The sequence below is a fragment of the Benincasa hispida genome, chromosome 2 (assembly GCF_027475165.1).
Source record: "Benincasa hispida cultivar pf3 chromosome 2, pf3_genome.v1.1, whole genome shotgun sequence".
NCBI classification, from domain to species: domain Eukaryota; kingdom Viridiplantae; phylum Streptophyta; class Magnoliopsida; order Cucurbitales; family Cucurbitaceae; genus Benincasa; species Benincasa hispida.
Window position 1 is genome coordinate 14,187,854 of NC_143479.1, and position 14,334 is coordinate 14,202,187.

The following is a 14,334-nucleotide window of genomic DNA, read 5'->3' on the forward strand; positions in this document are numbered from 1 at the left end:
TTTATGAATAAGGTTGTCATGTCACCTTGGCACGTGATCAACCAAGCACATACTTGAGGGAGATGCTTAGCAACCTCATGTAGCTTATTTGCTGGAGACCTATCAACTTATCAACGATTATCAATGAATGACATAGTTCATCCCTCTCCCTAGTCCTTGCTAATACGAAGCCAACTCAACGCATAGCATTCTTCATTAGCAAGTTTTACAGAAACTTGAATTTATCTCTTGGGATGTGGATCCTCTATCTATCATCTTCCTAGTCATACTGACCCCACGTGTACGTAGTGAGGATCCCATCTTCAACCATCTCTAAACCCGGTTACCACTTTGAGGTATTGGGCTAAACATGCATTACAAAGAGTCCTTCACCTAGACTCCCACTTAGCTTGTCTTATAGACCCAACTTTCCCTAGTAGCATACACTAACCATTCAGATTCTACCTAGGGCAACATACCTTATAAGCACTAGACATTAATTACTTAAGAACATCATGACCAAACCACAACTATCCATACTCTATAAGTTATTAATCTACCAAGCATTCATAAACATTGGCAAGGTAAACAGCTAGGTAAACGTTTAGGGCTGGCTATCAATAAGTGACTTTTCATTAAAATCATGACTTGTTAAATCATTCATAAACGTTTGTAAGCATTAGAGTCACTCACAACCTTTGGAAAATCCCTTTAAGATTGATGAGCTTCTTCTACTAAGGTCAACCCTGTGAACACATCAAATTACTTTAGTTACAAGTCATGATTTCCCTTTTTTAGACCCGTTTTCAGAATTAAGCTCACATTTATACAATTTGCTTTCAAATCTTCTTAACTTATCTTAGGGCATTGGGTACCTGGTCGAATTTAAAAGGGCTTAAACTTCAATGGGTCGCCTCCTTTCTAACGCCCACACCCAACATTTAGTAGGGTCTTTGGGGTGCCACGCCCACGTTTAGCAAGTAGTTGTCTGTTCGCCCAATAAATTCCAGATCCAACTTCTATTGTCAATAGCTCAAAATCCATAACTCATATTAAGAAAACTCCTTCTTCAAATGAGCCCTAGAAGTTTGCTTCCCTTTTATACTACCGTCCAGTTCTTTGCTTGACATCTCCTTAAGCCACCTCACCCTTTAGTGGAGATTAAGGGCCGAGATTAAGCCATCTGTCCAGGTGACTAAAAGAGAAGTCTTAAATTGAGCGTTTGAATCTGAGCATTTTGAGGAACTCGATTCTCGCTGCGAAAACTCGATGGAAGAAGGTTCTTACTAGATGGAAGTTTTCCCGGCTCTCTGTCAAATACTCGATGGAAGGACTCAATACTCGATGGAAAACTCGATGCTTGGAGCTTGCTCCTCACTCAACGCTCAAACTCAGCATGTGATCCTTCCTCGCTTACCCTCGACGCTCGCCTCCTTCCTCGCTCAATTATACTCGACACTCGACAGCTTTTACTCAATGCTCAACCTTTCTCGATCACTTATAAATGACGCTCAACAACATTTACTCGATGCTTGCCTGACGCTCACTTGATGCTCAAACACCCTTCAGCACGACCAACACCTAGCCATAATTTCTCTTTGTAAGGCTAGATCAGTAAGTAATCGTGAGTTAAGTTCCCATACTTAAACATTTTCCCCCGTTTAACTTATCCTTTACCTCAAACGCACAAATCCAATCTAACTTAAACTTTTTAAGCCAACATTTTGCTTACTTAAATAAAAAAAAATGAAAAAAAAAAAAAAGGAAAGTGAGGTGCAGGTCTTACATAATATATCTACAGTGGGGGGAGTGTAACTCTAGGCTTTAGTGGAGTGACCCAGTAGTTAACGATTGGTGGTTAATTTGGTGTAAAGATTTTAGCCAATTAATTTCGAATCGTTGGAGCCCATGATTTGTAAGTCCACGAGGTCCTCTTACTAGCTCATAAATGGATTAGCCTTAGAGTAGCATGATAAGTTAATTTGAAACGTTCAAACTAGAATTAAGGGAATTGGTAATTATAGGTGATATAATTATGCATTTAATTTTAAAATTAAACGGAATTGGAGAATCAATTAATATTTAAATATGATTTAAATATTAAATTCATGAAATAGGGATTCATGGTGGAGGAATTTGTGTTAAAATTAATTTAATATTTGATATTGAATTAAGAGAATTAATTAAATTGTTTAATTAATTATATATTATTAATTTTATTAGAAAATTAATTTATGAATTAACTTTGTAAAATTAATAACATTTTTCAATTTTGAAAACAAAATTGATTTTGGAAATCAATTTGGAAAAAATAAAATTGGAAAAGTTTGAAAATTGGAAAATGGAAAAAGTGGGATTTCTCCACTTTCCATTTCCAAGATGCTCACACATATTTCCACCATTTCTTGAATCAATCTTCCAAGCATGAGCTGCTCTTCATGCAGCTATCTACTTTGCATGATGATCTTGCAATAAATGGAGAAGATTGAGCTGAGAATCGAGCATGCATTAGTTGAGTTTTTGTTGAAAAACTTTCTGGTTGAAAAAGGTGTTCTTCCAAGGTACAGCGGTGTGCTTGTTCTCCAAATTCCCTTTATTCAAGCTTATTTTGAGTCTCACAACTCAATCTAAGACTCCAAGAGAATAGTAGGGAAGGCCTTGAGTTCACAAGTAGATTTAGAGAAGATTTGCAGCTGAATTCGAGATTCAAGTGTTTCTACAAAGGTATGTTATGAAACCCTCTTATTAGTTTATGAGCATGCTTAATTTATAGCCAAAATTAATGAATTAGAATGCTTATTGATCTGGTTTGCTTCTGTTGCTTGCTAGTATTTTCTAACATTAATTATAGAAGTTAGTCTAAAAAAGGGAGACCATAGCTAGTAGCTAAAGTATGTTGTTATGTTCGCAGGGTTGACACCAATATGATAAGCTTATCAACTCTAGGAGGATTGACCAGCTGTGAGTGACTATAAACGCTTTATAAATGTTTTGAATATTTTAGTTAAAAGTTTATTCTCATGCTAGCTTATTCTAAAGCAAGTTTTCCAAGCAAATCAAAGTCTAGAAAAGATGCTAACGCATGCTAGTTTTTAAAGATATAAAGTATGTTTCTAGTTTATATGTTTTTAATATTTATGAGCATGCATTAGAAACAAAGTTCTATGACACCGTGTTTTTAGTAAACCTTTCTGTGAAAGTATTTTCTTATGATGTATGAATAGCTCAATACTGAAGTACTAGGAAAAGATATCTAAGCTTAGTTTTAGTTATGATCCTCGACGTCGAGATCCAGGTTAGCTATACGTGCACATATGACAAGTGTAAAGATTTAGGATGGAGGATTGAGCAAAAGAGTCTCTCCCTCACATAAAGATCAATTGTAAGGTGATAGCAAAAGGGTCCATACCTTTGCTTAGGTTGGGGTTGGGAGTTGAGCAAAAGGGGCTTTCACTCAACTAAGAATTTGTTTAAATATGTTTTCATATATGATATGTTTAAAAGATTTTATGTAAAGGCCAGGTTTAAGGTTGGAAATTGAATAGAAGGGTTCTCTATCAACTAAGGATCAGATCAACTATGTTTTCAAAAAATATTATATTTTTAAGTTGTACATACATCTTTGCTTGGCCAATATTCAGTTTCAGTTTTCAATTACCAGTTTCCAAATTAAGCATGAGATTTATGTTTTAATTAAGTCACTCACTGAGTTAGTAGCTTACCCGTTTTAAATGTTTTCCCTCCCCAGATAGTAGTCATCTCCTTGGAAGATAATCGCGTTGTTGCTCTGCCACTTAAAGACTCCGACTAAAAGTAAATTATAGGTGTTGGTTCTGTTAAGTTGTACACATGTTTTGATCATATAGGGATTATTTTAGTATGTTAAGGCCCAATGAGACTTGGGTTTGTATATGAGTTGTACATATGTTGTAATTGTAAAGCCCTGTTAATGTTAAAAGTGTTAAAAGTTTTAGTTGCTTAATAAATGTTTGATTGTATCAAGGGTTTCCTAATCAGGTTAACCAGGTTAGTTAGGCAGTAAGTGCTTCAAAAGGATTGGTAATTGTTGTCGTCACGTTCTCTTCTAGGTTAAAAGAGTAATCTGGGAGGGGGTGTGACATGCATGCTGAAAGCAACTGGACATGCAAGGATGGTGAAATGTCAAGCATTGGTGATTTGTGGACCACTATAAATAGGGTAGCTAGGAGAAATTAGTTCTGACAATTCACTCATACAAATCAAGTAAAATTTATGTGAAAGTATTGAGAAGAGAGTGTACTAGGTGATCCTAGGCTGCCATTTGATTTAGAGAAGTGAGGAGTGAAAATTTTGCGTTGGAAGGTAGAAAGATCAGCTGGTCACATAGGTAGGTGCCCATCGTACATGCCATCGCCTGGTGCATAGTGCATGCATGGGGAGGAGGGGGGGCAATCATAAGGCGCATCTTCAGGACGACATGGATGCCTATTAGTGCACACAATGCACAACTGAGTGCATGCTCGTGCGTGCTATGCTGCCCTGCCCCTCGCGCACGTACTCGCCCACGTCCTGGTCTGAAAGAGTATATCAGTATGCAGCAGAAGCAACAAGGATCCATAAGCATTCTAATCCATTAATTTTGGTTTTAAATAAAGCATGCTCATACAATAATAAGAGGGTTTCAAGTCATACCTTTGTAGAACTTCTTTAATCTCGATTTTAGCTGCAAGTCTTCTCCATATCTCCTTGCGAACCACCTCAATGTCTTCCCTACTATTCTCTTGGAGCCTTAGATTGAGTTATGGGACTCAAAATAAGCTTGAATGAAAGGATTTTGGAGAAGAAGCTCACTGATGCAACTTGAAGAACACTTCTTCAACCTTACAAGTTTTCTACAAAACTTTAGCAAGTTCACTAGCTATATTGCATGCTTCAATTTCACTTCTATCTTCTCTATTTATTGTAGGACATTCATGTAAACAAGAAGGCTGCATAGATGCAGCTCATGCTTGGAGTATTGAAGCTAGAGTCAAGTGGATGTTTTGTGAGCAACTTGAACGATGGTGGAGAAATCCAACATTTCCAAAGTTTGTGTTTTTCATTTTTCTTATGTCAAATTGATTTCCAAAATCAATTTTGATTTCAAAAATTGTAATTATTATTAATTTTATAAAATTAATTTCATAAATTATTTTTCTAATAAAATTAATAATAATTAATTAATAAAACAATTTAATTAATTCTAATTAATTTAATATCAAATATTAAATTAATTTTACAAAAATTCCACCTTTACGAATTTAATATTTAAATCATATTTAAATATTAATTAATTCTCCAATTTCATTTAACTTCAAAATTAAACGTGTGATTATATCTCATATAATTACTAATTCGTTTAATTCCAATTTGAACGTTTTGAATTAACTTATCACACTACTGTAAGTTTAATCTATTTATGAGCTAGTAGAGGGATCTCGTAGACCTACAGATCATCGACTCCAAGGATCCGAGATTAATTGAATAAACTCTTTACACCGAATTAATCTCCATTTGTTAACTAATGGATCACTCTACTGAAGTCCATAGTTGCACTCCCCTCACTGTAGATATATTACATCCACATGATTTAACCATAATTAGTAAGTCGACCCTTCACAGGTTGTTCGTAATAACGTTTGGGTCAAATGTCTGTTTTACTCCAAGATTACGTCTTGTTCCTTAAGTTTCTACTGATCCTCTAATGAACAATTTGTTGGGGCTGATGCCCTAAATCTTGTAGGGTCTTGTAGTTTGTAAACACCTCTATGAACAAATGCTTGTGATGTAATAATATGAGATATTTTCTTTATTGTTGTCTATGAAATATGAGATATTTTAGTTGCATTTACCACAAACCAATAAACTAAGATCCCTAGTTATCGTTGTAACTTAAGCATGTATGTAGAGACATACAAGTGGATCATGCCTTAAGTGATAACTTAAATGGTCTGTAGTATATGAATAAAGGAGGGAAACCTTATCCTGGTGACATTACGGATAAGGCCCGCTTTGTAGATGTTACAAGTATTGTAAAGTGCTACAAATGGTCTTATCCTGATCATTCATGTGGAGACATGCAAGCGGAGGTGTCCTATACAAAGGGATTTGTATAAAACCAGATTACGAAATGTTTAGTCTCGTTATATAACGCCGTTCATGACAGAGACTTTCATTTCACTAGGATAACCATAGGTAACATGACCTTAATCCTAAGTGAGTTAGGAACTCCTGCCTATGAGGGGTTAGGAACTCCTGCCTATGAGGGCGGTCTTTTGATTTGCATGCATGCGAGTGGCTAGATTGTCGACTCAAACCGACCACTTTGGGGATTCGTCTGATTTGACAGCTAGGAACTCAGCTACACAAGATAAAATTTACTCATTCCCGAAAGTAGGGATAAGTAGATAGATTGCTCCCATAAGGGCTAATTTCGGGGCTTGAACTATGTGGTATTACACTCTTTCTCATGGCTCGAGAGGTGTTCACTCATAGTAGGATTATGATGTATTGTTCATTAGAGAAATCAGGGGTATTTAAGGAGATAGATGTAATTACAGGGGCAAAACGGTAAATTGGCCCAACTGTACTTACAAGCAATCTATGAAGAGTTATAGTACTATTGATTGGTTATATCCAATGAACACAGAAATATATCTGTAGTGAGAAGAACGCAGCTATCGGTCTTTAATGGAGTGCCCGACTGTTAACAGATAGTGGATTTCATGATTAAAGAGTTTAGTTAGTTATTCACGTACCGTTGGAGCTTCAAGCTACAAATCCATAAGGTCCCCTTGGTAGGTCAATGGATTCAAGTTGAGAATCAGTTTTTGGGTTAGTTTGAAGTGTTCAAATTAACAAGAGGGAATTTGATTATATATGATATAATTAAATTGGTTGAATTATATGTGATATAATTAATTTGATGTATAAGATACATTAATTGGAGGAATTTGATATAAATATGATTTATATTAAATAAAGGAGAAAAAGAACTATGGTTTAAATATTACATATGATGTGATATTAAAACTATAGGTTATAAATATAATATGATAAATTAGTTATTATATTTATTTATAATAAAACAATTATATGATAATTGTGGGTAGTTATTTGGTTTCTCCTTTAACGTGCATGAAGTGGGACGTTATGTTTAGTTTTTGATAATTGAAGAATAAAATGAAAAGTGTTTTCATTTTAAAAAAATATCGCATCATGAGTAAATTACTATCGTTTTGCTCATGAGAGACTACATGATAGCATTCATGCGAGAGACTAAATGATCGTGTAAAACGAGAGACTAAACGATCGTGTAGAGCGAGATTTACAAAACGATCGTGTAAAGTGAGAGACTAAACGATTGTGTAGAGCGAGATTTACTAAGTGATCATGTAAGCGATTGAGCAAGAGACTAAGCGATCAGCTAGACGATTCTCATGAGAGCAAGATTTACTAAACGATCACATATTCTCAATCTATGCGATAGACAGATACTTTCTCCCACTTACTTGATCGTGTAGTTCGATCATTTTCTTCCTCCTTCCCTCTACCAAATTCACACAAAGCCCACACCTCCTGGATTCTCACTCTAAGAATACCAAGGTTGCCGAGTGGTAGTGTCGAGGGGTTGTTGTTCGTGGATCAGACTGTTCGTGTTGGCTAGACGATTGTAATGACAAGAGGTTGTTATTCAATTTCTTACGAGAGCGAGAGATTGTTGTCCAATTGTCCACAAGAGCGAGAGATTTACAGAAGAAAAATTCTTCAAAGGTATGTCTCTCATTCCTTTTGTACTTGATTAAGAAATCATGTTGTAATTGAAGGAACTCTTATTCAAGAGTACCTATGAGCGGAAGTGGATCTTTCCAATTCATTGTGACAGAATTTTTACACATTCAAATATACAGATATGCATTTTAAAACTAAATTACAAGCATGTTTAAAGGATCAATAAATAAGAGACCGAGAGATCATACCAATTGAAGAATTTTCTTCACAGGAAATCTTGCTTCTATTGGAACAACAAGCTATCATTCAGCAACACCCAATCGTCTACCACGAACAGTCTCCACACGAATAGAATGAAATGGAGACAACACCACCATTCAGAGCCCTCAGTATTCTCGGAGTGAGAATCCAAAGGGTGGGCTTTATTCGGATTTGGTAGAGGGGAGGAGGTAAAGAGATCGTATACAACGATCAAGAAAGTGGGAGAAAGACTCGTCTATTGTATAGACAAAATGCTTGATCGTTTAGGTGAAGTATATGATCGTGTAGGAAAAGGTAAGCAATCATCTAAACGAGCATGTAGGAAAAGCTAAGAGATCGTCTATACAATTGTTTAGTAAAGCTCTGACATTAAATGATCGTTTAGTAAAAGATAAGCGATCGTTAGGTACACATAGGTGTAAGTGTTAAGCGATCGTTTAGCACTATCGTATAGGCTTTGACTTTACTAAGCAATGACACACATAAATGCTATCTCCCATCCAATGCTTAACACACCGTGAGCTATTTAAGCATCTCAAAGTGATTCTTCATCTTACTCATCCGTTATGAAAATAGAGGATATGCCGACCAATTATCTCATAACTGTCCAATTAATAGATAATAAATATAATCACATTATATTCATAACCTATGAATTAATATCATATATTAATCATATTATTTTTTTCTCCACTAGATATAAATCATATTAATATCCAATTTCCTCCAAATTAATGTATCTCATACATAAAGTCAATTATATCATATATAATCGAACTCTCTCTTGTCAATTTGAACATTTCAAACTGACCCAAAAACTAATTCTCAACTTGTATCCAAGCTACCAAGGGGACCCTATTGACCTATGGCTCGAAGCTCCAACGGTACGTGAATAACTGACTAAACTCTTTAGCCACGATATCCATCATCCATTAACTGTTAGGCATTTCACTAAAGACCGACAGCTAAATTCTTCTTACCATAGATATATTTCTATGTTCATTGGATATAACCAATCATCAGTACGATGACCCTTCACAGATGCTCGTAAGTATATCTGGGCCAATTTACCGTTTTGCCCCTGTAGTTACATTTTACTCCTTAAGTACCACCGATCCCTCTAATAAATAATACAACATAGTCCTACTATGTGTGAACACCTCTCAGACCATAAGAAGGTGTGTGGCGTCATATCGTTCAAGCCCAGGGATCAGCCCTTAAGGGAGCAATCTATCTACTTACTCCTGCTTTGGGGAAGGAGTGAATTCCATCTTGTGAAGCTGAGTTCCCAGCTTCCAAATCAGACGAATCCCCAAAGTGGTAGGTTTGAGTCGACACCCGGCCACTCGCACCCATGCAAATCAAAGGACCACCCTCAATCGCAGGAGTTCCCAACTCACTTAGGATTGAGGTCATGTTACCTATGGCCATCCCAGTAAAGTGAAGTCTCTATCATGAACAGAGTTATATGACAAGACGTCAACACTTCGTGTGAAAGAAAAATCTGCATGCATAGTGGAAATAAGAATCAATTTTACTCTAATTGCCCAAATTAAACATGCAACCCAAAAGAATTAATTAGGGTTATTTTGAAATAATACCTTTGAAACTCTCGAAACTCGCCTATCTCCGCTCGAACACGAACCGGACAACCACTAGAGCTGACCTAATATCCTCTGGACTCAAAACTGGGTTGTGGGACCCGATGGATGAAGAACTCGAGAGAGAGAAAAAGAGATGGAAATAATATGGTGAAATTGGGTTGGGTTTGGTTTTTTTTCAACCCAATTTTAAAAACTAATTTTGCAAATTTCCAAAAGTTTTTAATCCAAAAACACAAGCCCATATTTATAGAAAAGGGTCATGCAAAATTGCATGAAATAATTTCATAAAATCCCAACACCTAGAATCCATTAACTTAGTGGGCTTAATGTCTCCACTATAAGCCAACACCTAGCCTACTATTTTGTTAGTGGAATTATCCAACAAAAGTTTGGATTTTCTCACTAATTTGAGTCAAAGGGCAAAATAATCATTTGGCCAAAGTCAAACTTTGACCAAAAAGTCAACATTTTGACTTTTTATGATTTTTTCTGTGTTGATTAATTTTGACCTCCCGAGCATGAATCCGCATTCATTTTCTCAAAATTCAAATCACATTTGAATATAAGGTCGGTCAAAGTTTGACTTTTCAAAGTCAAAAGTCAACTCTTCGACTTTTTACATCTTTGACCATTTCTATTATTTCCGAGTTTCGCATATGAACGTATTCATATTCTTGATATTTAAATCACATTTAAATATTAAAGTTGTATCTCTAAACTAAAAAATCGACCACTATATCACATATGCCTGTCGGTTTCTCTCTCTTCACCTAATTCGATCAATTCAAATTATTCTATCATACTGTTTTAAATTTATTCCATATGAGCTAGTAGGGAAACCTAATGGACCTATAGATCATCGGCTCCAACGATCCGAGATTAGCTAGCTAAACTCTTTAGACAGAGCTAATCAACATTCGTTAACTAACGGATCATTCCACTATAGTCTCATAGTTGCACTCCCCTCACTATAGATATATTTGTGTCCATTTGATATAACCATGATTAGTAAGTTAATCCTTCACAAGTTGTTCGTAATCTCAGTTTGGTCATAAAAACCGTTTAGCCCCCGAGACTACATCTTATTCCTTAAGTTCTATTGATCCTCTAATGAACAATTGGTTTAAGGTCCAACCTATAAATCAAAACCCTCTCGGGCCAATGAGAAGGTGGGGCCCCTTGTTCAAGACCTGGATTCAGTACTAAAGGGAACAACCTATCTATTATCCCTATAATGGGTAGAAGTGAATTCTGTCTTGCACCCTATATTCCCAGCTATCGACCTGAACTTACCCTTGAAATGGGAGGCTTATTGGGCTAGCGATAATGAACTACCCTCACCTATGCAGATCTAAGGATAATTCCGAGTGAACAGAAGTTCATAGTTAGCTCAGGATTAAGATTAAGTTATATAGGTCATCAATTAACCAAATAGTCAGTTTTATACATTAAACGGTATTTATAACGTAAGAGTGACTATTTCATGGTTCAGTCTTATGTAAACTCTTTACATAGGATACCCCCATTTTCATGTCTCCACATGAACGGTTTAGGATCACATCGTTTGTACTAACTACAAAATGGGTTGCATCTATAGTGTCTCTAGAATAAGGCATCCAACCTTATTCATATACTATAGACCATTTTAGCTATATATATTTGAACTTGATCCACATTTATGCCACTACATAAAGTTCAAACTTAAACTTAATAGCCTCGGAACCTTAGTTTATTGGATTCATGAATATAGAATTTAAATTTATTGAAGATTTTAAATAACTGCTTTATTGAGCAAGAATAAGATATTACAAACTATGAGTTTTAGGACATAAAATCCAACATCGTGGTTAGGTCTTATACAAACTTTTTGTATAGGTCGTCCCCGCTCGCATGTCCCCTATACGAATGATCAGGATCAGACCATCTATAACAAGTCACAACACTTGTAACTATTCCACAAAGTGTGTCGCGTCCGTAGTGTTATCAAGATAAGGTTTCCCTCCTATATCCATATACTACAAACCATTTTGGTTATCACTTAAGACATGATCCATTTGTATGTCACTACATACATGCTTAAGTTACATAAAGACAACCAGAGATTTTAAGTTTATTGGATTGTGGTAAAGTAAATAAAACATCTAAATGTGCAAAGTCAAGAAGTGAAGTAAATATCATATATTATACATCACAAACGTTCATACAAAATGTGTTTACAAACTACAGGACACGAGACTTTAGGGCACAAACCCCAACAACTACCCCAACAATAATTTTGTTTAAGATGCATAACTGTTCTAATATGTTTGTGAATGCGTTTAATCCTTTCACAATAGGCTTGGAAAGATCTTGCTTCCGCTCACTAGTTCTCTTGAATAAGAGTTCCTTCACAATTGTATGTGATCTAGTCACTAAACAAGATCCCTCTCAGCCCAGTGAGAGGGTGGGGCCCCTTGTTCAAGACCTAGATTCAGTACTTAGAGAACAACCTTTTTCCTATCCCTAAATCAAGTAGGCGTGAATTTCGTCTTGCACCCATGTCCCCAGCTATCTACCTGATCTTACCCCTAAAATTGGAGGTTTAATGAGCTGATGTTGTTGAGTCAACCCTTACCTATGTAAATCTAAGAATAATCCCGAATAAACAGAAGTTCATAGTTAGCTCCGGATTAAGATCGAGTTACCTAGGTTATCTAAGTGAAATAGTCAGTCTTATACAGTAAACAGCGTTATAAAGTAAGAGTGACTTATTTCTTGGTCCGGTCTTATGCAAACTGATTGCATAGGACACCCCCACTCCTCATGTCAGTACATGAATGAATTTGGATCACTTCATTTGTAGTATCTTTATAACAACTTGTAATAACTACAGAGTAAGCCGTATTCAATAGTATTACCAGAATAAGGTACCCAACCTTAATCGTGTACTATAGACCGTTTTGGTTATTTACACAAACTTGATCCATCTCTATGTCTCTACATAAAGTTCAAGTATTCATATAATAGTCATGGATCTTAGTTTATTGGATTTAGACCTTTACATATGCAATTTTTAGAATCAATAATAAGTTTATTGACTATAGAATATATTTATCTTTTACAAACTGCGAGTTTTAGGACATAAAACCCAACACAGTCGCCATGCCCATGTCATGTCGCACCTGTGCGAGGAGTGTCACCCACCTACCACAGCCGTACAGTCCTCCTGCACACTGACTACTCCCGCCGCCCACCAGCCTACACAATTTACCTAAAAAGGCTGTATTTCTGAAAGTTGAACCCATTTTTGAGTAAGTTGAGATAGGTAAATCAAAATATTCAATTAAGGATATATTTAGAACCAAAATTAATTTATTTGAGAAATTGGTCTAATTTAGGATTTCCTTGAAATAAGTAGAATTTAAGAAAATAGAATCAAGGTCGGTTCGGGGAAAACAGTAGGAAAATTCACAACAAAGACTGTGAGTGGTTGTTACTTTCATATGATTTGTGAATTTTGTGTATATATGCTATTATACATATATATGTAAGGTTTGGAAATGGGCATGATCAAGAAGTGTGTTTTCCAGGCTTCTGTTCATTAATTCTGTTGTTGATTGGGTTCTGTTGTTTTACTAGAATGATTGTTTTACCTTGATAACATGAATTGATAGAAAACTGGGATTGTACCCTGGGAAATTGTTAACATGTCTCAAACACGACTAACGGGATATTGTCAACATGTGCACATTCAGTGAGCTAAGTGGGTACTGGAATTGTTTCCTCGAACTTGTGATTTGTTTTCTTAATTTACATATTGGGAATAAATGAGATTACTTGGGAAACACATGATCATGCCAGGAGGAGCCAGTTACTAGGCTGGGAGGGTTACATTTTTATGTGCTATGAATGCTTGGTTGTGGAATTTATTTTCTAAAAATGAATATTTAAAGCAAACTCATTTCCTTATAAATTATACCACTCATTGGACTTTAAGCTCACGTTTTCCAATGTGTCCCCCTGAAAAGCATTTAAAAAGTGCTTTTATTACCTTCAAATTTAGAACTACTATTGCTAGTTTTGTTTAGTTTGATGTGGTTTATTAAGTAATTTTAGGAAACTAAGCATTAGGAGCAATTTATGAAAAAATGATATATAAAAAAAAAAAAACAAGGGCAAAACTCCAAATTTGAGCAATTACAGGTTCGCTATAGAATTAGAAAGAAACCAAGGACCCAAAATCAAGAAAAGAGGCAATTTTGGAAGACAATTCGGGGGAGCCAGCGTTGCAACGCTACTCCTTGATGCTACAGACCCGAGAGCAATTGAAAATAGGGCAACGTTGCAATGCTACAACTTCTATACGTGGCTGGCATGACTCCAGCGTTGCAACGTTGCAACGTTGTGAAGGAATTATAAATAATTTGTTGCACCGCTAGGTCAGAAAGAGAAGCAATTTAGAGAGTTTTACACAAAAAATCAAGTCTGTACAGAGACGAAACAGATCGATTCTGAACGTTCTGGCTGAAGACTCAAGATTTCGATTGAGAGTTGATCCAAGAGCAATTCTAGGCTGATTGTGATAGGAAGAATTGATTGAAAACGTTCATTTTGTTGAAGACCAATCTAGAATTCGTGGCAAGAGTCAAGGAGATTGTGATTGGGATTCGATCCTATTACGGGGAGATTATTCTTCTACATTTATATTATTATTTTGCCATGATGACTGATTATTTGTTAGTTATTGTTGTTAGAATCATGC